A 22885-nucleotide genomic window follows, 5' to 3' on the forward strand; every position below is an offset into this window, starting at 1 on the left:
GTTACCATATTTGAACATTCAAAAAAAAGGACACTCCTCAGGAGGAGTGGGGGGGGTTGCCCCGCCCACAGTCCACCCCCGCTCCTCCCATGCTCCGCCCTCACTTTGCCCCAGGTCCTGCCCCCTCCCCGCTTGGCCCCGCCACTGCACCCCTCCTCAGCCCCTGGCCTGCTGCTGGCTTGCTGTGGCCTTCCTCAGTCCCCCACCACCACCACTCGCCTCCTCCCACCTGCCACTCACCTCCTCACTCCCCTGCCAGAAACCCCCATGCCTGCCCCAAGAACCTCCACCTGCCGCTGGCTCATCGCTTCTTGCCTCCTCACCCCTCCCCCCCTGCTGGCTCCGTCCCCTTTCTTTTCTCCTGCCCGCTGCCGCCGCTGGCCTCACACCACACACACCCTGCCTGCCACTGGCCGCCGCGCCTCCTCCTCTCCCCTCCCGCCTGCTGGCTGCCTCTGCGCCCGCCCCCCACCCTCCCCCCCCGCCCCTTCCCTCTCACCCTCCAGCCCAGCCAGCCAGCCAGCCCAGCCACTGGCTCCTCCCCCACTCACACCCCACCACCCCACCCACCCTGCCCCTCCCCCACCTCCTCTTCACCTCCACTCTCTCACTCCCCTCCTCCCCGCTCCCTCTCCCTCCTCTCTGCTCCAGGGTCCCTCTGGGTCTCCTCAGGAGCCTCCCGGAGCTGGGAAGGGGATGGCTGGGGCCTGCAGCTCATTTTTGTGTTTATTTTTGGTTTTGCTTTGCTTTTTGCTCTGCCCCCCCCTCTCTCCCCTCTGCTCCCATTGGTCCACCACACCTCACACACAAAGTGACACACACCACCCTCTCACAGGAAAGGGGGTGGGTAGGTGGTTTAAGAAAGGTTGGTAGGGCTGGGTGGTAGTGGGTTGATTCTCTGCTCTGCTCTGCTCTGCTCTGCTCTTCTCTCTGCTGCTCTCTCTCTCTCTCAGTCAGGCCCTAGATCAAGCCCTTCCCCTCCTCATCCCCTCCCTTCCCTCCTCCTCTAATGGGCTCAATGCCTCTGTGATCTGGAGGTCTCAATGATTCACAGCATCCCTCATCATGAGTTTCAGATTTCATTATGTTGATTGGGATTTATGTAAATTGTTTGTGTTTTTGTTTGTTTCCTATTACTCCTTTTTTTGTATTTTCAGTAGTTTTGTTTGTTATCATCTGTTTTTCCATTTTTTTATTTTGTTATCATCTTTTTATTTATTCAGTTTAGTTTCATTATTAGAAATAAAGTCTTAAAAACATTGTAATCTATTTATACAATGCATTTGATATTTCTCCAGCACAAATGAAAACAAACTCCAGTTCAGGATATTAAAGGTATAAAGATTCAAAACATAAAAACAAATTTAAAAATTGAACTTGCATTTACAAATGACTGATCTAAAAACCTGTTTTAGCTCTGGAAACAGTTCAGTTTTACAATGTAATAAGAAATCCTGAGTATGTGTCTACAGCGACTGAACTGGACGATTCTTAACTGTGCTCTTAATGAAAATACAATATGACACTCTACGTCTTAAATGTTAAGAAAATTTGCCCTCTAAACAATGTCATTTTCAAGGGCATACTCAAATGTTAAGGAAGTTACTAAAGAGACCAGTTATAAAGCTGTAACAACCAGGTAAAATTAAGAGCACTCTGGGAGGGTTTTGTTTTGTTTTTTGATTAACAAAAGTCCCAAGGATCATTGACTGTTTCAAGAAAAAAGATTGAGAAGCAGAGGTATGTACAATAATACTTTCTCTGATTTCCATCAAGAGCAATTGAAATGTCTCAGGGAAGAACTGACTGTGACACTGAAAATAAAACCAATCAGCTTTGTGGGAGAGACTTGAGATTAGCACTCACCAGGTCCCTTCTCTCGGCCAATGCTAGCCAGAAACTACTCTCTCCTGGCTCTCATCCTACTAGCTGGGTGGGAACTATTTACCCACATGAAGTGCTTTGAGTGCACTTCTGGCCCAGGGGCTGCTAGCTCTGCTGCTGGCTGCAGAGAGGGGTGGAGGGGGATTTCTAACACGCACAGGCTCTCAGCTGCTCAGTCTGAGGGGGCATTTGAGAAACCCCCTGCAGGGAGAGGATAGCTCAGTGGTTTGAGTATTGGCCTGCTAAACCCAGGGTTGTGAGTTCAATCCTTGAGGGGGCCATTTAGGGATCTGGGGCAAAAATCTGTCAGGGATGATGCTTGGTCCTGCTGTGAAGGCAGGGGACTGGACTCAATGACCTTTCAAGGTCCTTTCTGGCCCTACGCTTCTATGATCTATGACTCTTTCTGTGTGCAAAGGGGTGGGGCAGACAGAGCAATCCAGACAGCTCTCCTGCCTCAGGGAGGCAGCAGCCCACACAGTGGGGAATTTACATTTCCCAGAGCCAAGGGGGAGAGAGGAGCTGCTGATCCAGCTCCTCTCACCCTATCAACTTCTTGCTCAAGGAGGAGTAAAAGCCTGCTCTGCCCTGGAAACAGACCACTTTTACCTGCCATGGGAGCCTGGTTAGAAACTGGCTCCCTGCCAAAACAGCTGATAGGCAGCTGTGCACTACAGTAGATTGATTAGAAACAGCTAATCCAGCCACCTGCCAAAGGTTCGTGGGGCTCCGCATGCCCGAGAGCTAATTTGCAGCTGCCACAACTGATTTTCATATAGGGTTACCATACGTTCGTATTTTCCCAGACGTTTCCTCCCGGACGAGATTTAAGAACTAAAAAGCCAGACATGTCCAGGAAAATACAAACGTATGGTAACCCTAAGCAGGGGCTTTGGGGAAAGGGGGTGTGGGGTCAGGGTTGGGGCGGAGCAGGGGCTGGAGCCTGGTGTCCTGCACATAGGCGGCAGGTTTGTATAATTTTTGGTGGGGCCCAAAATGGTGGTGTCCCCCCGCTCCCGCCCTGTAAGCCGATATAAAATGAAGCTACAACGCGTCAGTGCCACAAGATTACAAGGGTCAATTAAAAGTGGACAGTCAGAAGCAGCACTTGCCTGCTTCAATATACGGTATTATATTTTGTTGCACCTGTTGGGATGAAGTGGGAATGTTCTTAATATTTTCTCTGAATACTGTGTGGGTGCCTCAGTTTCCCCTGCAAGATGCCAACTGAAGGTGTTGGGGACAAAGAGATCAGGTGGCCTCCTTGTCCGGAAGAGAGACAGAGGCCAGAGGAGGGAGTGTCAGTTTGGAGCTGGCTGGGGAAATGGGGAGAGACCCAGAACTTGGTTCTGGGCTCCCCACCCCCCAAGATGGACCTGACAGAGGGGTTCTGTTTTCTGTACCAACAAGCTCTGTTTAAACTGTTTTCCCGTCATCTAATAAACCTTCTGTTTTACTGTCTGGCTGAGAGTCACATCTGACTGCGGAGTTGGGGTGCAGGGCCCTCTGGTTGCCCCAGGACCAGCCTGGGCAGACTCGCTGTGGAAAGTGCACAGTGTGGAAGGGCATGCTGAATGCTCCGAGGTCAGACCCAGGAAGGTGTAAGCTTCTTGCCCTGGAGACAGTCTGCTCCGAGAGAGGAGGCTCCCCCAGAGTCCTGACTGGCTTTGTATGGAGTTGTTCCAAAGCATCCCAGCATCCCCTTCCACACCGTGCACTTCCCAGAAGTCCGCACAGGCACTGACACTCCCTCCTCCGGCCTTTGTCTCTTTTCCAGGCATTAGGAGGCCACCCAATCTCTCTGTTCTCCAACACCTACAGTTGGCACCTTGCAGAAACTGATTTGGGAGAAATGAAGTAAAGCTGCCCAAACCGAGCTTGAGCACTCCTGAATTTTGTGGTGTTCAAATCTGGAAGGCCGGTGCGGGGGGTGGGAGAGGGCTGTGGGCTCCATGGGGGAGCATGGCAGCAACTATCTGGAGCTGCACGGAGCCAGACACGCTGGTCTGAGTGGCACAGTAAGCGGTTTGGGGGTTGGAGAAGAGGTAGGGAGTTCCGGGCGACAGTCAAGGGACAAGGAGCAGGGGGGGTTGGATGGGGCAGAGGTTCGAAGAGGCAGTCAGGGGACAGGCAGCAATTGGATAGGCATGGGAGTCCAGGAGGTTTATCAGGGGACAGGTAGGGGGTGCGGTCCTGGGGGGGAAGTTGGGTGGGGTCTCAGGAGGGGGCAGTTGGGGACAAGGAGAAGGGAGGCTTAGATAGGGGCTGAGGTCCCAAGGGGCAGTTAGGGGCAGGGGTCTCGGGAGGAGGTAATCGGGGAACAAGGACCAGTGGTGCTTAGATAGGGGGTGGAGGTCCTGGGAGGTAGTTGGGGCAGAGGTCTGGGGAGGGGGCAATCAGCGGCCAGGGGCTGGGATTCAAAGGGCTCTGGGCTGCTGGCAACCGCGGGGAGCCCAGAGCCTTTTAAATCCCAGCCGCAGCCAGGAGTCAGAGGGCTCTGGGCTGCCCGCTGCAGCGGGGAGCTCAGAGCCTTTTAAATCCCGGCCGCGGCTGGGATTTAAAGGGGTCTGGGCTGCTGGCAGCGCAGAGCAGGGGAGAAACCTAGCTCCAAATATTGCTGGAGCAGAGCCCCTGTCTGTGAATATTCCTGGGGCTAAAGCCCCAGGAGCCCATATAAGTTGGCGCCCATGGTCCTGCATACTTTGTGTAGGGGTAGGAAGAAATCTGCATGGGACACGCAGCGTGAGCAGGGATCTTGCGCTTGGGTCCCTTTTAGGGAAGGACAGAATTTTTTTATACAGCATGTGGACTTGGCAAAGCTGACCTAACAAAGATCCAGGCTGGTTTTTATCCTGGCTTCATCATTGGGGGGCACAAAGCCTTCCCAGACCTAAAATGGAACTTGAGGTTAGTCCATAGTGGTTGTGGGGGGATGGGGACCATGTGTGCAGGGGGGAGGGGTGACGCCTTTCCTTGCTGACCTAGAAAATTGACCCACAGCTTCCCCCACCCTTAACTGCCATGAGCCTCTCCCTAGGATTACCTCATGTTCCCTGAGGGTCATGAGAGGCATTTCACACATGGCAGCCACTGCTGCAAAGGCTCCTGGCATCTTGGGCCCCCAGCACCTGAGAAGGTGGGGAGTGAAATTTGCCCCTAAAAAGCACCAGTCGTTGCCATTTAGTCACTTAACAAAGCTTCCCCTACTGTGCTAGGGCAAGGCCAGGCGTCTGTACCCCATCCACATTAACTCATAGGCTGGATAAACGAACAAAGGAAACCGGTTCCTCGTCGTGTTTCATTCCAGACAAAGGATTCCGGGTTTCCTTGTTTACAAAGCAGCATCTCTTCACCAACGATTCCTGGTGAATTATTTAATCCAATCAAGTGATGCAAACGTGAAGAGAGATTCTCAGTTAGGTTTTAGAGTTTGGGGTGGTTTTTTTACATACAAATCTACCTGGAAAAAGAATGAGGAGTACTTGTGGCACCTTAGAGACTAACAAATTGATTTGGGCATAAGCTTTTGTGGGCTAAAACCCACTTCATTGGATGCATGCAGTGGAAAATACAATAGGAAGATATATTTGTTAGTCTCTAAGGTGCCACAATTACTTCTCCTTCTTTTTGCTGATACAGACTAACACGGCTGCTACTCTGAAATCTACCTGGCTGATTTGTGAGGGGGCTGAGCTCAGAGCAGAGTCAGCCTGCCATTGAATTCCAGGGACAGGCCACCAGAGGCTTAATAGTCCTGTCAGCCCTAGGTCAGTGCAGAGTGGCCTGAGGCAGGAATTGCTTCAGTACCTGTGACCCAGCTACCCGCAGGCCTGCCAGTAACATGTGAAAGAGGGAGCTGTATTTTGGGGCAGCTGTCGGATAGAGCCTGGCCGCACCTTCCCCAAGCTCATGTAACCTATGTACTTCTCTGACCTTCGTCACCATACTGTCTGAGCACCTCTGATCCTTCATGGATTTCATCCTCACCCCTGTGAGATGGGGAAGCATTATCCCCTGTTATACTGAGAGGGAACTGAGCCAGAGGGCCATTTGTCCAAGCTCACTCAGGGAGTGTGTGTGGCTGAATGAGAACAGGACAGAGATCTCAGGCAACCTGCTGCTTGGCCAGGGATGCGCTATGCATGCATCCCTCTATGCATGCTCATACACATCCTCTTCTGGCTAGTTTTATGTTCTTTGGCACTTAAAAAGGGCCACCTAGTATACTTAACTCAGGGCTGCTCAGTCTAAGGGTATGTCTACACTACGGGATTATTCCAATTTTACAGAAACTGATTTTTGGAAACAGATTGTATAAAGTCGAGTGCACGTGGCCACACTAAGCACATTAATTTGGCAGTGTGCATCCATGTACCGAGGCTAGCGTCGACTTCCGGAGTGTTGCACTGTGGGTAGCTATCCCATAGTTCCCGTAGTCTCCCCCGCCCACTGGAATTCTGGGTTGAGATCCCAGTGCATGATGGGGCAAAAACAGTGTTGCGGGTGATTTTGGCTAAATGTTGTCAGTCAATCCTCCCTCCATGAAAGCAATGGCAGACAATCATTTCGTGCCGTTTCCCCTGGATTGCCCGGGCAGACACCATAGCACGGCAACCCTGGAGCCCATTCAGCCTTTTTTCACTGTCACCATATATCTGCTGGATGCTGCTGACAGACATGATACTGCAGCGCTACACAGCAGCATCCCCTTGCCTTTTGCAAGTTAGCAAAGACGGTTATCAGCCATACTGTACTGTCTGCTGCTTTGCAAGTTGACAAAGACGGTTACCAGTCATATATCAGAGGGGTAGCCGTGTTAGTCTGGATCTGTAAAAGCAACAAAGAATCCTGTGGCACCTTATAGACTAACAGACGTTTTGCAGCATGAGCTTTCGTGGGTGAATACTTGCATCCGAAGAAGTGGGTATTCACCCACGAAAGCTCATGCTGCAAAACGTCTGTTAGTCTATAAGGTGCCCCAGGATTCTTTGTTGCTTTTACCAGTCATACTGTACTGTCTGCTGCTGTCATGGGTGCTCCTGGCCAGCCTCGGTGAGGTCGGCCGGGGGCGCCTGGACAAAAATGGGAATGACTCCCCAGGTCAGTGGTCCCCAACCTTTTCGTCTGGCAGGTGCCAGACGAAGGACCATGGCGGCGGTGGTGCATCCGCCGAAATGCCGCCGAATTTCGGCGGCATTTCGGTGGCGACGCCTCTCGATGACGTCACTTGTCGGCAGCAAGCGGCGTCATCAAGAGGCGCTGCCACCGAAATGCCGCAGAAATTTGGCGGCATTTTGGCGGATGCTCCACCGCCGGCCAGGTCATTCTCTTCTTTAAGTTTTGTCTAATGAAGAGTCAGTCCTGCCTAGAATATCAGGCAAGCCTACTAAAGAACCAGAGAGGCAAACAGCTGCTCCAGGTCAGAGCCCCAGACATCCTGCAGAAATGATGAGCTGCATGCCATTCTAGGGGGTGCCCCTGCAACAACCCCACCCGTTGCTTCCCTCCTCCCCAACCCCTTCTGGGCTACCATGGCAGTTATCCCCCCATTTGTGTGATGAAGTAATAAAGAATGCATGAATAAGAAACAACACTGAATTTATTGCCTCTGCAAGCAGAGATCCAAGGGGGAAGGGGAGGGTGGTTGGCTTACAGCGAAGTAGAGTGAACCACCATTCTGCACTTGTTCAGCCTATAGCTGAAAATGTGAATCTGTGACAAGCACTAGGATAGAAGCACAGGCAGGACTGAATCTCCATTTGTGTGTGGGCCTTTGGTTGACACTGGTAAAATACAAAATGTCCTAGGATATGTGTGTTGGGGGTCAGTTCTAAACAGCAGCTTAATTTTTTTATTTGCAGCAAAATGTAGAGGTCTAACTATCTGATTGTGATCCCTGGTAGCAGGGGGTAGGTGCGACGGCACGGTGCTGCTGACTGGGAGAGCAGCCTGAGGCAGAAGCCTCCAGCTGCCATGATATTCCAGGCAGGACTGAATCTCCATTAGACAAAACTTAAAGAAGAGAATGACCTGGAGTCATTCCCATTTTTGCCCAGGCGCCCCCGGCCAATCTCACCGAGGCTAGCCAGGAGCACCCACAGGATGATGATGTCGGATATCAGTCATACTGTACCATCTGCCATCTGCCATCTGCAAGGCAAGGCAAGGGGATGCTGCTGTGTAGTGCTGCAGCACCACGTCTGCCAGCAGCATCCAGTAGACATATGATGACATTGGCAAAAGGCGAGAAAAGATTTTTTTTCCCTTTGCTTTCACAGAATGGGGATGTGGGGTGACGACATATACCCTGAACCACCCGCAACAATGTTTTTGACCCTTCAGGCTTTGGGAGCTCAGCCCAGAATTCAAATGGTTTTCGGAGAGTGCGGGAACTGTGGGATAGCTACAGTCATCAGTCGCCCCTCCCTCCATGAGCGTCCATTTGATTTTTTGGCTTTCTGGTATGCTTGTCTCAGCTCCTTAAGTTTCACACAGCACTGTGTTGAGTCCCTGTTGTGGCCTCTGTCCATCATGGCCTTGGAGATTTTTTCAAATGTTTTGGCATTTCATCTTTTGGAGCGGAGTTCTGATAGAACAGATTCATCTCTCCATACAGAGATCAGATTCAGTATCTCCCGTACAGTCCATGTTGGAGCTCTTTTTTGATTCTGGGACTGCATGGTCACCTGTGCTGATCAGTGCTCCACGCTGGGCAAACAGGAAATGAAATTCAAAAGTTCACGGGGCTTTTCCTGTCTACCTGGCCAGTGCATCCGAGTTCAGATTGCTTTCCAGAGCGGTCACAATGGTGCACTGTGGGATACTGCCTGGAGGCCAATACCGTCAAATTGTGGCCACACTAACCCTAATTCGAAATGGCAATACCGATTTCAGTGCTACTCCCCTCGTCGGGGAGGAGTACAGATATGGATATTAAGAGCCCTTTATATCGAAGTAAAGGGCTTCATTGTGTGGATGGGTGCAGGGTTAATTTGGTTTAACGCTGCTAACTTCGAGATAAACTCGTAGTGTAGACCAGGCCCAAGGGAGTTTGGCACCTAATTCCTGTTCGAATTAGACACCTAGTTTTTTAGGCTCCTTTGAAAATTCTGGCCAAACACCCACTGTAACATGCAAAGCTGTTGTGGATGGAGTGTACCTAGGTTGACCAGATGTCCCAATTTTATAGAGACAGTCCTGATTTTTGGATCTTTTTCTTATATAGGCTCCTATTACCCCCCACTTCCGTCTCAATTTTTCACATCTGCTGTCTGGTCACCCCTAAGTGTACCAATCCATTTAAAACAAAATCTGTCAGCTTCTGATCTATGGGGCCCTTGATCCATCAGTGACATAACTGAGAGCCGGTGCCTGATTTAGTTGGTAAAGGAAGTATTACGAAATGCTTAAGAATCAGTCTAAAGATGATAAACAGATCGGAGCGGCAATGTTTATAGTCAAAGATTGCAGTGATCCATAAACAAAAACTAGCATAACAAATCCAAGATCAAAGATTGCAGTGATCCATAAACAAAAAACCAGCATAACAAGAATGGACATAGGGTCTGAGACATGTTGAGTGAACCAAAGGATGCCCCGTCCCCGCTCCATGTGGTAACTGCATACATATGAAGTGAGGTGCTCTGGCCAAACAAAGAAGGAATTACATGGAAGAATTTTTTTAAAAGATCCTTGTAGCTGGCAAGCAAATGGTAATGTGCCAGCTAAAGTAAAGAAAAACTTATAAAACAGGGCACAGCACCTAGAAGAAAAAGCAAACCCAATTGCAGTGTTATCAGGGGGAAATTGAAAAGCAGGCTGAAGTCATTTTTAATATATAACCTTATGCACCCAATTGCACCACCCAAGAATCAGGGGCGGCTCAGGCCCCAGCATGCCAAGCGCGTGCTTGGGGCGGCACACCGTGGGGGGCGCTCTGCTGGTTGCCGGGAGGGCGGCAGGTGGCTCCAGTGGACCTCCCGCAGGCGTGCCTGCAGAGGGTCCGCTAGTCCCGCGGCTTCAGTGGAGCCGCAGGACCAGCGACCCTCCGCAGGCATGTCTGCGGGAGGTCCACCGGAGCTGCGGGACCAGCGACCGGCAGAGCGCCCCCCACGGCATGCCACCGTGCTTGGGGCGGCAAAATGGCTAGAGCTGCCCCTGCCAAGAATGGCTAGCACCAGTGGGGAGGAAGGCTGGCCCAGTGGCTGGGGGACTAGCTGGAGACATGGGCTTGGTTGCCTGCACAACCACATACTTCTGGAGTGAGTCAGGGTGGGTCGAGACTGCAATCAGGAGGCATGATTGCAGCATGTGTAGATGTACCCAGTCTAGCAGTGGAGCTGCAGCAGTACAGGCAGTGGTCACTCATGTATACACCCAGGGAACTTGGTGGGTGGGGCTAGCTTGGGTGGCCATGGCTTTGTGCTGTTGTTACTCCAGCTAGCTTTGATTTAGGGTTCATGCCTCCTTGTTGCTGTGTGGACATACCCCCAGTCTCTCTCTACCTTGGTTCTCCCTGTGTACAAAGGGGATAGCAGCACTGCCCTGCCTCACAGTGCTGTTGCAAGGAAAAATGAATGAAAGATTGGGAGGTACTTGGCTATCATGGTATTGGGGCCTGTACAAGTATCTTAGATAGAACACTCACCCATTCTCCCCAGTTGAAAAGCAAGTCACTAGCCTGGAACAACTAGCAGAAATACACAAACAGGAGCTTGGAACATCAAAGCCTGTGCTTGCCCCCTTTCCTCAGCCTCTTCACGCCTCCTGGCAACAAAACAAGATTGTCACTGGCTGGTGAGATACTGTCATCACCTCTAAACCCCAAACAAGTGCAAACAGTAACGTGGCAGATGCTGCAGTCACAAGACATAAGCCTCTAATCATAGTTCAGACCTTGTGTTAATGCAACATGAAAGCCCAGCTCTGCTCTGAAATGTGTCTCTTCCAGGTGTTGCTCAATGGACCGGCCCCACTCTGTACAGCAGTACCACTCTACATAACGGCACCGTTCCTCATCATGGCACCAATCCATTTCGCGGAACCACTCCTCAACGTGGCACCGGTCTCGCTCATGGCACTGGTCCCCGCTTTGGCACCGCTCTTCATCGTGGCACCACTCCCCGCCTCGTCACGGCTCCACGTCACTGCACCGCTCTACTTCGTGGCACTGCTCCACATCCTGTCATCACTCCCTGCAGCGGCACCACCTGCACCGCGGCACCGATTGATGTCAAGGTCCCACTACACTTCAGGACACCCATCCCGGCCATCAGAGGAGGATGCCTCTCTGGTGCAGTCTCGCACCGCTCCCCCTTGGCCGTCCTGCTCAAGACTGCCCTCCCTCTGATCAGGCAGGGCATCAGGGACATCTGAGGCACCCAGATCAGGGCCGGGGAGCCTAAGGCAGGATGCTTTGGTGCCCCAATGGCAGCCCCAGTGGCAATTCTGGACCCCTTGGGTGTACCATCAGGCCCAGAGTGCCCTTCCTGGCATCCATCTGCCTTCCTGTTCGGTATCTCACCTCCCAGAGGCAACCCTCAGCTGCCCACCCCAGGACCCTCCACAAAACCCAGCCCCAGCCCCACATCTGCCTGTGGAGGCTACACCTGGTGCTCGTGAGGACCCGGTCCCTGAGGATCAAGAGGCCACCACAGAACCAGTCCTGCCAGTGGCTTCCTCCTCATTGTCCTCTGATATGGCAGTGGCAGGCACTTCTACATCTGGGCCACCACCCATGGACTACAGGGCCCTGCAGGAACTCCTCCGATGAGTGGCCCTGAATATGAACCTCCGGGTGGAGGAAGTGGTCGAAGAGGAGGACCCTATGGTGGACATCCTAGCACCAGAGGGGCCCTCTAGGGTGGCCTTACCCATTATAAAAACTATTCAGTCCAACGCCAAAACTATTTGGCAAACGCCTGCCTCCATTCCCTCTACAGCCAAGAGGGCTGAACGTAAATACTTTGTTCCCACTAAGGGATATGAGTATCTCTTCACCCACCCTCCCCCATGCTTTCTTGTGTTGGTGGTGGTGAATGAAAAAGAGAGGCAAGATCAGCAGGCCCCCGCACCCAAATCAATAGATGCTAAACGTCTTGATTTGTTTGGAAGGAAAATTTGTTCCACAAGGGGCCTCTCTCTCAGGATCGCAAATCGACTTGCAGTCCTGAGTAGATACAACTATAACTCATGGTCCTCGATCTTAAAATTTAAAGACCTACTCCCCTCTGAGTCACAAGTGGAGTTGGGGGCCATTGCCGAAGAGGGCAAAGCTGTCACCCAGACTTCCCTCCAAGGCTCCCTTGATGCTGCGGACTCGGCGGTGCGGACTCTGGCATCTGGGATTGCGATGAGGCGCAATGCCTAGCTCCAATCCTCTGGTCTTCCCCTGGAGGTTCAGCAGACCCTACAGGACCTTCCCTTTAATGGCCAGGGCCTATTTGCTGAACAAACTAATTCCAGACCGCATAGCCTAAAGGACTCCTGGAACACAATAAAGTCCCTCAGCATGCACACTCTGTTGACCCAAAGGAAGCCCTTTAAACCGCAGACCATCCAGCAGCCCTCTTTTCCCCCCTAGGCCCAGACAAGACTTCTCTCGTAGGAGAAGTAGATACAATCAACACAAGCCATTGTGTCCTCCCTCTGGGCAGGGCCAGGGGCAATCCAAACCTCCTTTGGGCCCTAAGTGCTCCTTTTGAAGATGTGCACGAGGACGGATCACCCTCCTTTCCTGAACCATCTATCCCGCTTCTACTGTGCATGGTCCCTTATTACATTGGACCAATGGGTGCTCCACATGGTAGAGGCGGGATATTCTATCCAATTCTGCTCCTTCTCACCCTCCCATCTCCCTTGCCTATCCCTCTTCAGGGACCCCTCTCACGAGCAACTCCTTGTCCAGGAGGTCCAGGCTCTCCTCACTCTAGGAGCGGTGGAGGAGGTCCCTCAGGAGCTCAAAGGCAAGGGTTTCTACTCCCAATACTTTCTCGCCCCAAAGTGAACTCAACAAGTTCATAGTCAGCTTGAAGTTCTGCATGGTCTCCCAGAGCACAGACATCCCTTCCCTAGACCCAGGAGATTGGTATGCCGCCCTCGATATGAAGGACGCTTATTTTCACATATCTCATGCCGGCCCACAGATGGTTCCTCCTCTTTGTGGTGAACAAGGTGTATTATCAGTTCATGGCCCTCCCATTCAGGCTGTGCACAGCGCCTTGCGTCTTCACCAAGTGCATGGCTGTTGTAGCATCTTTTCTCCGCCGCCACCACATGCATGTCTACAGACCCTTACCTGGACAACTGGCTCCTTCGGGGCCGCTCCCATCAGCAGGTGGAATCACAGGTGCAGATAGAGACACGTTCGAATGATTAGGTATCATTCCCAAAGTCAATAAATCAGTGTTCACCCTAACTCAAAGGATAGAGTTCACCAGAGCCATTCTGGATGCAGTTCAAGCGAGAGCATTCCTGCCAGAGACGCGTCACCTGGCCCTCTTGCAGATAATCAGCACCCTTTGCCGCTTCCCCTCCCCCACAGCGAGGCAGTGTCTCAGGCTGCTAGGCCATATGGCATCCTGCACTTACGTGGTTCAACATGCCAAGTTATGACTCAGGCCCTTGCAAGCGTGGCTCGTGTCTGTGTATTGGCCGGGCCACAACAGTCTGGACATAGTGCTGATCATCCCTCGGCAAAACCTCAATTCCCTATGGTGGTGGCTGGATCTCCGCATGGTAGGCGCTGGGGTTCCTTTTCACCAACTCCAATCCACCTTGACTTTAGTCACAGATGCATCCGCGTTGGGCTGGGGAGCGCATCTCGGAAACCTGACAACTCAGGGCTTATGGCAGGTAGAGGAACTGGCTCTACATATCAACATCAAAGAACTCAGGGCGATCCGCCTCACCTGCCAAGCTTTTCTGACTCGCTTGCAGGGCCATTGTGTAGCAGTATTGATGAACAACACCACGGCCATGTTTTATATAAACAGGCAAGGTGGAGCCCGATCATCTCGTCTCTGTCAGGAAGCCCTCCTACTGTGGGAATTTTGTCTAGCCCACTCCATCCTTCTCCAGGCCTCATACCTGCTGGGCGTTCAAAATGTGCTGGCCAGGGTGACCAGCTGTCCTGATTTTATAGAGACAGTCCCGATTTTGGGGTCTTTTTTTTATATAGGCTCCTATTACCCCTCATCCCCGTCCTGGTTTTTACACTTGCTGTCTAGTCACCTAGTTCTGGCGGACAGCCTGAGCAGGTGTTTCCTCACACACGAGTGGTCGATTCACCCGGACATCATCCACTCCATCTTCCGCAGTTGGGGGTTTCCCCAAATCAACCTGTTCACCACACGGACCAACAGGAAGTGCCCAACCTTTTGCTCCTTTAGGTGTCACAGCCCAGGCTCGGTCGCAGATATGTTCATGATTCCATGGTCTGGTCAGCTGCTATACGCCTTCCCGCCATTCCTGCTCATCCACAAGGTGCTTCTCAAAGTCTGCAGGGACAAGGCAAACATCATTCTGGTGGCTCCAGTTTGGCCTCACCAGTGCTGTACCCCCACCCTCATGGATTTGTCGGTCCAGTCACTGATACGGCTACCTCTCACTCCCAACCTCATTACACAGGACCACAGTCACCTCCTTCACCCGGACCTTCAGTCTCTCCACCGCATGGCCTGGAAAATCCATGGATGAATCAGGCAGAGCTCGCCTCTTCGGATCTGGTGAGGCAGGTACTTCTGGAGAGTCGCAAGCTGTCTACTAGAGCCACATACAGGGCAAAATGGAAGAAGTTCTCTAGCTGGTGCGCCCAAAGGCAGGTGCTCCTGCTCCAGGCTTCCAGCCCTTGTATCCTGGACTATCTTCTGTACCTGAAAGTCCAGCATCTGGCATTTGGCTCTCTCAACGTCCACCTCGTGGCCATCTCAGCTTTTCATCCAGGTGATTCCAGGCATTCAGTGTTTGTGCACCCATCATGGGACATTTCCTGAAAGGACTGGAAAAGATACATCCCCAGTGAAGCCCCCCATCCTGGCCTGGGACCTTCACCTAGTCCTCTCCCGCCTCATGGGCCCTCCCTTTGAGCCGTTAGCTTCTTGTTCACTCCTCTACCTCTCTTGAAAGGTTGCTTTTCTGGTGGCTATCACTTCAGCACGACGTGTGTCTGAACTACTCTGAGTCTCCGTACACTATCTTTCATAAGGACAAGTTACAACTTAGACCTCATCCAGCTTTCCTTACCAAGGTGGTGTCCCGCTTCCATATTAGCCAGGACATCTTCCTGCCAGTCTTCTATCCAAAGCCACACAACAGCCCTCAAGAACAACAGCTGCACTCGCTGGATGTCAGGAGTGCACTCGCCTTCTATATCGGTTGCACAAAGCTATTCCACAAGACAATCCAGTTGTTCATTGCTATAGCAGAGTGAATGAAGGGTTTACCAGTCTCTTCCTAGCAGCTCTCCTGCTGGATCACAGCATGTATCCATGCTTGTTATGACTTGGCGAAGGTTCCTCCACCTGCCATCACAGTTCACTCCACGAGGGTGCAGGCCTCATTGACAGCCTTCCTAGCCCATGTACCTCTCCACGAGATCTGCAGGGCTGCGACGTGGCCTTCAGTGCATACTTTCACATTGCACTAGGCCATTATCCACCAATCTAAGGACGATGCGGCCTTCAGAAGAGTGGTACTTTGGTCAGCAATACCTTGACTCAGACCCCACCTCTGAGGTAAGGCTTGGAAATCACCTACTGGAATTGGTATGAGCAAGCACTCAAAGAAGAAAAAATGGGTACTCACCTTTTTGTAACTGTTGTTCTTCGAGGTTTGTTGCTCATATCTATTCCATTCTCCTCCACCTTCCCCTCTGCCAGAGTAGCTGGCAAGAAGGAACTGAAGGGGGGTCGGGCTGGCAGGATCATATACAGAGCGCCATACCGGCACCACTCCACGGGGTCCACAGCCAGCCCGACGGGTAGCTGCTAGGGAAAAGTTTACGACAGCCCTGTACGCGCACACACCTAACTGTAATAGATATGAGCAACACATCTCGAGAAACAACAGTTACAGAAAGGTGAGTAACCGTTTTTTCCACATGGTCTCCCTGGGCACTATTATCCCCCTCCATGGATCCGGGAGACTGGTATGCCGTTCTCGACATGAAGGACATGTACTTCCACATAGTGATCCGTCTAGTACACAGACTCTTCGTGGTCAACCATAAGTATTACCAATTCACTGTCCTACCATTTGGCCTCTCAACAGCCCCCCAAGTGTTCACCAAGTGCATGTCAGTCATGGCTGCTTTCTTCCATCGCCAGCAGGTGCAGGTATACCCCTACCTCAATGACTAGCTGCTCAGGGGCTGCACCAGGGCACAGGTGCAGTCTCAAATCCATTTGGTCAGGTACACGTTTGAGTAACTGGGTCTCCTCCTCAACTTGGGGAAGTCGACCTTGGAACTGACCCAGAGAATAGAATTCATTGGGGCAGTGTTAGACTTGGTTCAGGCATGGGCCCTTCTACTGGAGTCCCAATTCCAAGCCATCACGGACATAATTCAAAGCCTCCAGCAATTCCCAACCACAACAACAAGGGGGTGCCTGAGTCTCCTCAGCCACATGGCTGCTTGCACTTACGTGACCCAGCATGCCAGGCTGTGGCTCAGACCTTTGCAGGCATGGCTCACTTCGGCCTACCACCTGAGGCGCAACGGCTTGAAATTAGTGGTCACGGTGCCAGGGCAGGTCCTTACATCCCTCCGCTGGTGGTTCAACCCTCAAGTGGTGTGCAAAGGAGTCCCCTTCCACAACCCTCAACCTCCCTTATCCCTGGTTACGGACGTGTCAGCTCTGGGATGGGATGCGCATCTGTGGGACCTCCAGACACAGGGCCTGTGGTCACAGGACGAGCTCTCCCTACATATCAACATCAAGGAGCTGAGGGCAATGTGCCTAGCCTTCCAGGCCTGACCGCAAGGCCAATGCGTAGCAGTTCTAACAGACAACACCACTGCAATGTTTTACATCAACAAGCAAGGGGAAGCCTGTTCCTCTCCCCTATGCCAGGAGGCCCTTCGGCTGTGGGAGTTCTGCATAGCCCACTCTATTCACCTGGAAGCATCCTTTCTACCAGGAGTTCAGAACATGCTGGCGGACCACCTCAGTAGGTCCTTCTGCGCACACGAGTGGTCCATCCGGCCGGATGTCATGCACCTCATTTTCTAAAAGTGGGGGTTTCTCCTGGTCAACCTGTTTGCCACTTGATGCAACAGGAAGTGCCCAATGTTCTGCTCCTTCCAGGGTCACAGCCCAGGCTCACTCACGGATGCATTTCTGCTACCCTGGAGAGGTCGCCTGCTCTGTGCCTTTCCCCCATTCCCTCTCATGCACAAGGACCTGCTCAAGGTCCGCAGGGAGGGGGCAGAGGTAATTCTGATAACTCCAGCGTGGCCTCGCCAGCACTGGTACACCACGCTACTGGAGCTGTCAGTGGATGCACTGGTCATGTTACCTCTCCTCCCTGACTTACTCACTCAGGACCACAGTTGCCTCCATCACCCTGACCTACAGTCCCTTCACCTCATGGCTTGGAAGCTTCATGGCTGAACCCCATGGAACTTCTGTGTCAGAACAAGTAAGGGAAGTCCTCCTCGGTATTGCTGACTGAAGTTCCTAGAGCCACGTATCTGGCAAAGTGGAAGAGATTCTCATGCTGGTGTGACCAGCGTCATACACCTCCCATCCAGACACCGGTACCTCTCATCTTGGTGTACCTCCTACACCTGAAACAGCAAGGCCTGGTGGTGTCCTCCATAAGGGTACACCTCGCTGCTATCTCGGCCTTCCACCCAGGAGCGTCTGATCAATCCGTCTTCACCAACCCTATGGTTGGTCGCTTCCTCAAAGGTCTGGACCACCTACATCCCCAGATCAGGCAGCCTGTCCCTGTGTGGGACCTTAACCTGGTCCTCTCCAGGCTCATGGGGCCCCCATTCGAACCACTGGTGACCTGCTTCCTCCTGTATCTGTCATGGAAGGTAGATTTCCTGGTCGCCATTATGCCTGAGAGGAGGGTGTCTGAGCTAAAGGCCCTCACCTCTGACCCACCTTAAACAGTTTTCCACAAGAATAAGGTACAACTCAGGCTGCATCTGGCCTTTCTCCCCAAGGTGGTGTTGCACTTCCACACCAGCCAGCACATTTTCCTGCCTGTCTTTTCCCCTAAGCCTCATGCCAGTAACTGGGAACAGAGGCTTCGCTCTCTCGATGTTCGAAGAGCACTAGCTTTCTACATCGAATGCACTAAGCCATTCAGAAAGTTGAACCAGTTGTTGATAGTGGAGGCAGACCAGATGAAAGGGCTCTTGGTCTCATCTCAAAGAATATCCTCTTGGATCACATCGTGCATCCACATTTGCTATGAGTTGGCCAAAGTACCAGCCCCAGCTCTTATATCACACTCCACAAGGACCCAGGGCTCATTAGCTGCGTTCCTTGCCCAGGGCCCAATCCAAGAAATCTGAGGGCAGCAACTTGGTCCTCAGTGCATACCTTCACCTCTCACTACGCCATCGTCCGGCATGCCAGAAACAACGCAGCTTTCGGCAGAGCGGTGCTCCATTCAGCATTTCCTTAACTCCGACCCCACCGCCTGGGTAAGGCTTGGGAGTCACCTGATTGGAATCGATATGAGCAACCACTCGAAGAAGAAAAAACAGTTACTCACCTCTTGTAACTGTTGTTCTTTGAGATGTGTTGCTCATATCCATTCCAAACCCACCGGCCTTCCCCTCTGCCAGAGTAACCAGCAAGAAGGAACTGAGGAGGCACCAGATCAGCGCCAAGAAGGCGCCACTCCAGGGGGCTCCGCAGCTGACCCAATGGGTGCTGCTAGGGGAAAAACTTTCCGACAACTGTGCACGCGATGTGCACACACCTAATTGGAATGGACACGAGCAACACATCTCAAAGAACATCAGTTATGAGAGGTGAGTAACCGTTTTTTTTGCAGCAAGTTCAGGGTTGGCAATAGCAGGTGCTGCCCAAGATTCACTTTCACATGCATGCAAACTCCTCCCCAGGCTGGGAAAGGCATGTCAGACCAGCACCGTCCCATGTGGTCTGGACACATTGGATGAGACAGCGAGTGTCTATGAGTAAGGGCCTGTTTAGTCATTTTTGGTTTCCCTACGTTAATTCTGTTCTTGCTGGAGATTATAACTCACAGATGTCAAGAGGGTAGTTTCACTATTGTGTGTCCAGCAAGGGCAAGTCTGAATCACAGTAAATACCTGGCAATTTTATTGTTTGTTTGAATATTTATTTGTTTGCCCATCAAGATAACGCCTGTAGTGACTTTTCCCATTGGAAAAGGCAGCTGAGTGTTTTCATTATGAACATGCAAGATACATTGGCCAGAATGCAATCCTGAGTGAAAGGAAAAGTAGCCCGTTTTTTCTGATAAGATATTTTGCTCTTATCTGAGATAGTGAAAACAGGAAGTGAAAACACTAGTTTTGGCCTTGGCCAATGCTTACAAAAAATGTTCAGCTAATCTTTTCCTCTGTTGAACAGTAACCTGTGGCATAGTTTGGGGTTGACAAGACTTACTCTGATTCCTTTGGGGTGGCGATATCTGTTCATGAAGACTAAGATTTGCCGAGCTCTCCTCAGTAGTTTCAGAATGCCCCGCCTAAAGCATGAATAACAGAGCAGTTTCCCACCTTGTGTGTCTCCTACATGGATTGATTTTCAAATGCAATTAACCAGTCACGGAGAAGCAGGGGACGCTCTGACACTGAACTGGGTGGACTGGTACGAAGAAGAGCCTCAGACTCAAAGCAGGAGAGTTTGCAGGGCCCATTTGAGCAAGCTGAGGTCCAACTCTGTCCACATATCTATTCATGTGACACCATCATAGGACTTAATCACATCAGCCACACCATCAGGGGCTCGTTCACCTGCACATCTACCAACGTGATATACGCCATCATGTGCCAGCAATGCCCCTCTGCCATGTACATTGGCCAAACCAGACAGTCTCTATGCAAAAGAATAAATGGACACAAATCTGACATAAGGAATTATAACATTCAAAAACCAGTGGGAGAACACTTCAACCTCTCTAATCACTCAGGGACAGACTTGAAGGTCGCAATTTTACAACAAAAAAACTTCAAAAACAGACTCCAAAGAGAGACTGCTGAACTTGAATTAATATGCAAATTCGATACAATTAACTTAAGTTTGAACAGAGACTGAGAATGGTTGGGCCATTACACTAATTGAATCTATTTCCCCATGTTAAGTATCCTCACACCTTCTATGGGTCTTCTCAATTATCACTTCAAAAGTTTTTTTTCTCCTGCTGATGATAGCTCATCTCAATTGATTGGCCTCTTACAGTTGGTATGGGTACTTCCACCTTTTCATGTTCTCTGTATGTATAAATATCTTCTTGCTGTATGTTCCAGTCTATGCATCCAATGAAGTGGGCTGCAGCCCATGAAAGCTTATGCTCAAATAAATTTGTTAGTCTCTAACGTGCCACAAGTACTCCTGTTCTTTTTTGGGTGAATACCCACTTCTTCAGATGCAAGTGGTGGAAATTTCCAGGGGCAGGTTTATATATGCAAAAGCAGCAAAGCTAGAGGAGGTTGGTTAGTTCAATCAGGAGAGGAGGAGGTTCTTTCTCAGTTGAGAGTGTGAAAAAAAACCAGAGAGACTGAGTCTGGTAATGTAATTGCCATTCACACAGTTTGTTTAATCCTGAGCTGATGGGTGTCAATTTGCAGATGAACTGAAGCTCAGCAGTTTCTCTTTGAAGTCTCTGGTCTGAAGTTTTTGCTGCAGGATGGCCACCATGGCCACTATGTTGTGTGGAGGTTGGAAGTTGTTCTTCTTCTCCTACAGGTTTGTTGGTTATTCCATTCCCTAATATCTGATTTCCATTATTCCATTCCTCCTTTTCAGAGAGACTGTCGGCCTACACAGTGTATCGCGACAGCATTGGCATATGATGGATTGGATTGGGGGTGATAGGGGTGTGAATGAGGTGAATGAATGGATGATGGTGTGTGGTGTGTCTGTGGGTGTGGTGTGTGATGGTGTTACTGGTGATGGTGGGCAGCAGTTGAGGCATGGTGGTTTTGATGCATGGTGGGTTCCTGAGTGTGAGTTACTAGGGTGCGGTGTGCATGCAGTTACTGGGTTGCTTTTCAGGTTGGCGGGGCAGGACTGTTGTGGGTGCCTGCCTGCCTGCCAACCCATTCTCCTGAGGATTTGTTCCAGACAATGATGCGATCTACAGCCCATCCTCCCTCTGGATCACCTCTGACGGTCCACCCACAATGCCCCCCAGTCTAACAGGCCAGTCTACCCCACAGGCAACTGCACTCCCATCACTACTCCACCAACACAGCACTGCCGCTACCTAACCAGAATAGCCACACATGCCATCTCTTCCACCACCAACCTGCCCACCTCTCCACCACACCACATCGGCAGTCACACATGCACATGCTGCATGCACTCAGTCAACCAGGATGCCAATATAATGCATGCAAATGCCAGCAATAAATGGGAATGAACAAAAATATGCCTGGACAGATCACAAGACCTGGCCACTGGCACAAAATTCAAGAAAAATATGGCCAAAGAGCAATTCTGCAAAACTTCAGACTCTGCAAAGCATCAAGAAAAAGCCAACTCAGAAAGCTTCACACAACTGAGTCAATCACTGAGGGTGACTGTTCAAGCAAAACTTTCACTGTAGACAACAAGAGAAAGAACCCTCTTTCTCCTGCGCTGCACAATTTTGAACTCTTGAACTGTGAATCTATCTTCCTGGATTGAAGCTACATCTCACTAGAAAACTAAACCTGCCTTTCTGCATTGCCTGAGACTGCCCCTGATTGGCTATTGAACAGTGCCTCTGTTAAGGGCATTTGCACACAGGATTCTAGAGTGCTGCAGGTGCCACACCTGTCTTTTTGTGGATACAGACTAACACGGCTGCTACTCTGAAACCTGAGGTTCATTGTAACTAATGAAACTCACTGTATGTTGCTATACAAAACTAGAATCCATTTTTAGGTCTCACTGCAGCCTTCTGCCTCTTTTGGATAACCCTGAAGTCGTAAGGGTCTCATTGTTATGGAACAGCATCCTCTTTGATAACAGCCCCCAGCCATCAATCTTGTCACACCCTGCTGCATTTCCCTGTATGGTGCAGCTTTTTTGTTACTCTGAAATGCTTGTCATAGCATCACCGAGCTACAGATAGCATGAGCCCAGGGCTCGGGCACTGGACTGGAACTCAGGAGATCCACATTCTGTTCTGAGCTCTGCCACTCAGCTGTCTTTGCGACCTTGGCAAGTCATTGCTTATGGGCACACATCACGTCAGTAGCAATTGAGACTAGAATCCATGGGTCCTGACTCCCAGGCCCCTGAGCATCATATGTTGCTTGTTACTGAGCCACCGCTATTGGCTGAACCTGGGAGCTCCAGCTCCAAAGAGCACACCTCTGAAACTTCATCAAAAAGAGTTCTTCTTCCAGTGATTGCTCATGTGTATTCCACAATAGGTGTGCGTGCTCGCCACATGCACCGGTGCCAGAAGTTTTTCCCCTAGCAGTACCCATGGGGGGGGAACGCCCCCCGGGACTCCTGGAGTGGTGCCTGCCTGGCGTGGTATAAGGGGAGCTGCGCACTCCCCCCACCCTCAGTTCCTTCTTGCCGCCAGTGAAGGTGCGTCGGAACTGCTCAGCTCCAGCTTTGCTGTAGCTCGTCCCCAGAACTGTTCGTTCAGTAGTACCTGTAGTCAGTTTAGTTTTCAGTGAAGTTTAGTCAGTTAGGGAGCCCGGGCTGGGGCATGCCCCATGCCCCAGGATTTAAGTCGTGCAGCTCCTGTAGGCGTTCTATGCCAAGGAGTGACCCGCATGCGAACTGTCTGCGCTGTTTGGGAGAAACCCATATCAGTGAAAGGTGTAAGA

The sequence above is a fragment of the Mauremys reevesii genome, linkage group 9 (genome assembly GCF_016161935.1).
Source record: "Mauremys reevesii isolate NIE-2019 linkage group 9, ASM1616193v1, whole genome shotgun sequence".
In the NCBI taxonomy this organism is placed as follows: Eukaryota; Metazoa; Chordata; order Testudines; family Geoemydidae; genus Mauremys; species Mauremys reevesii.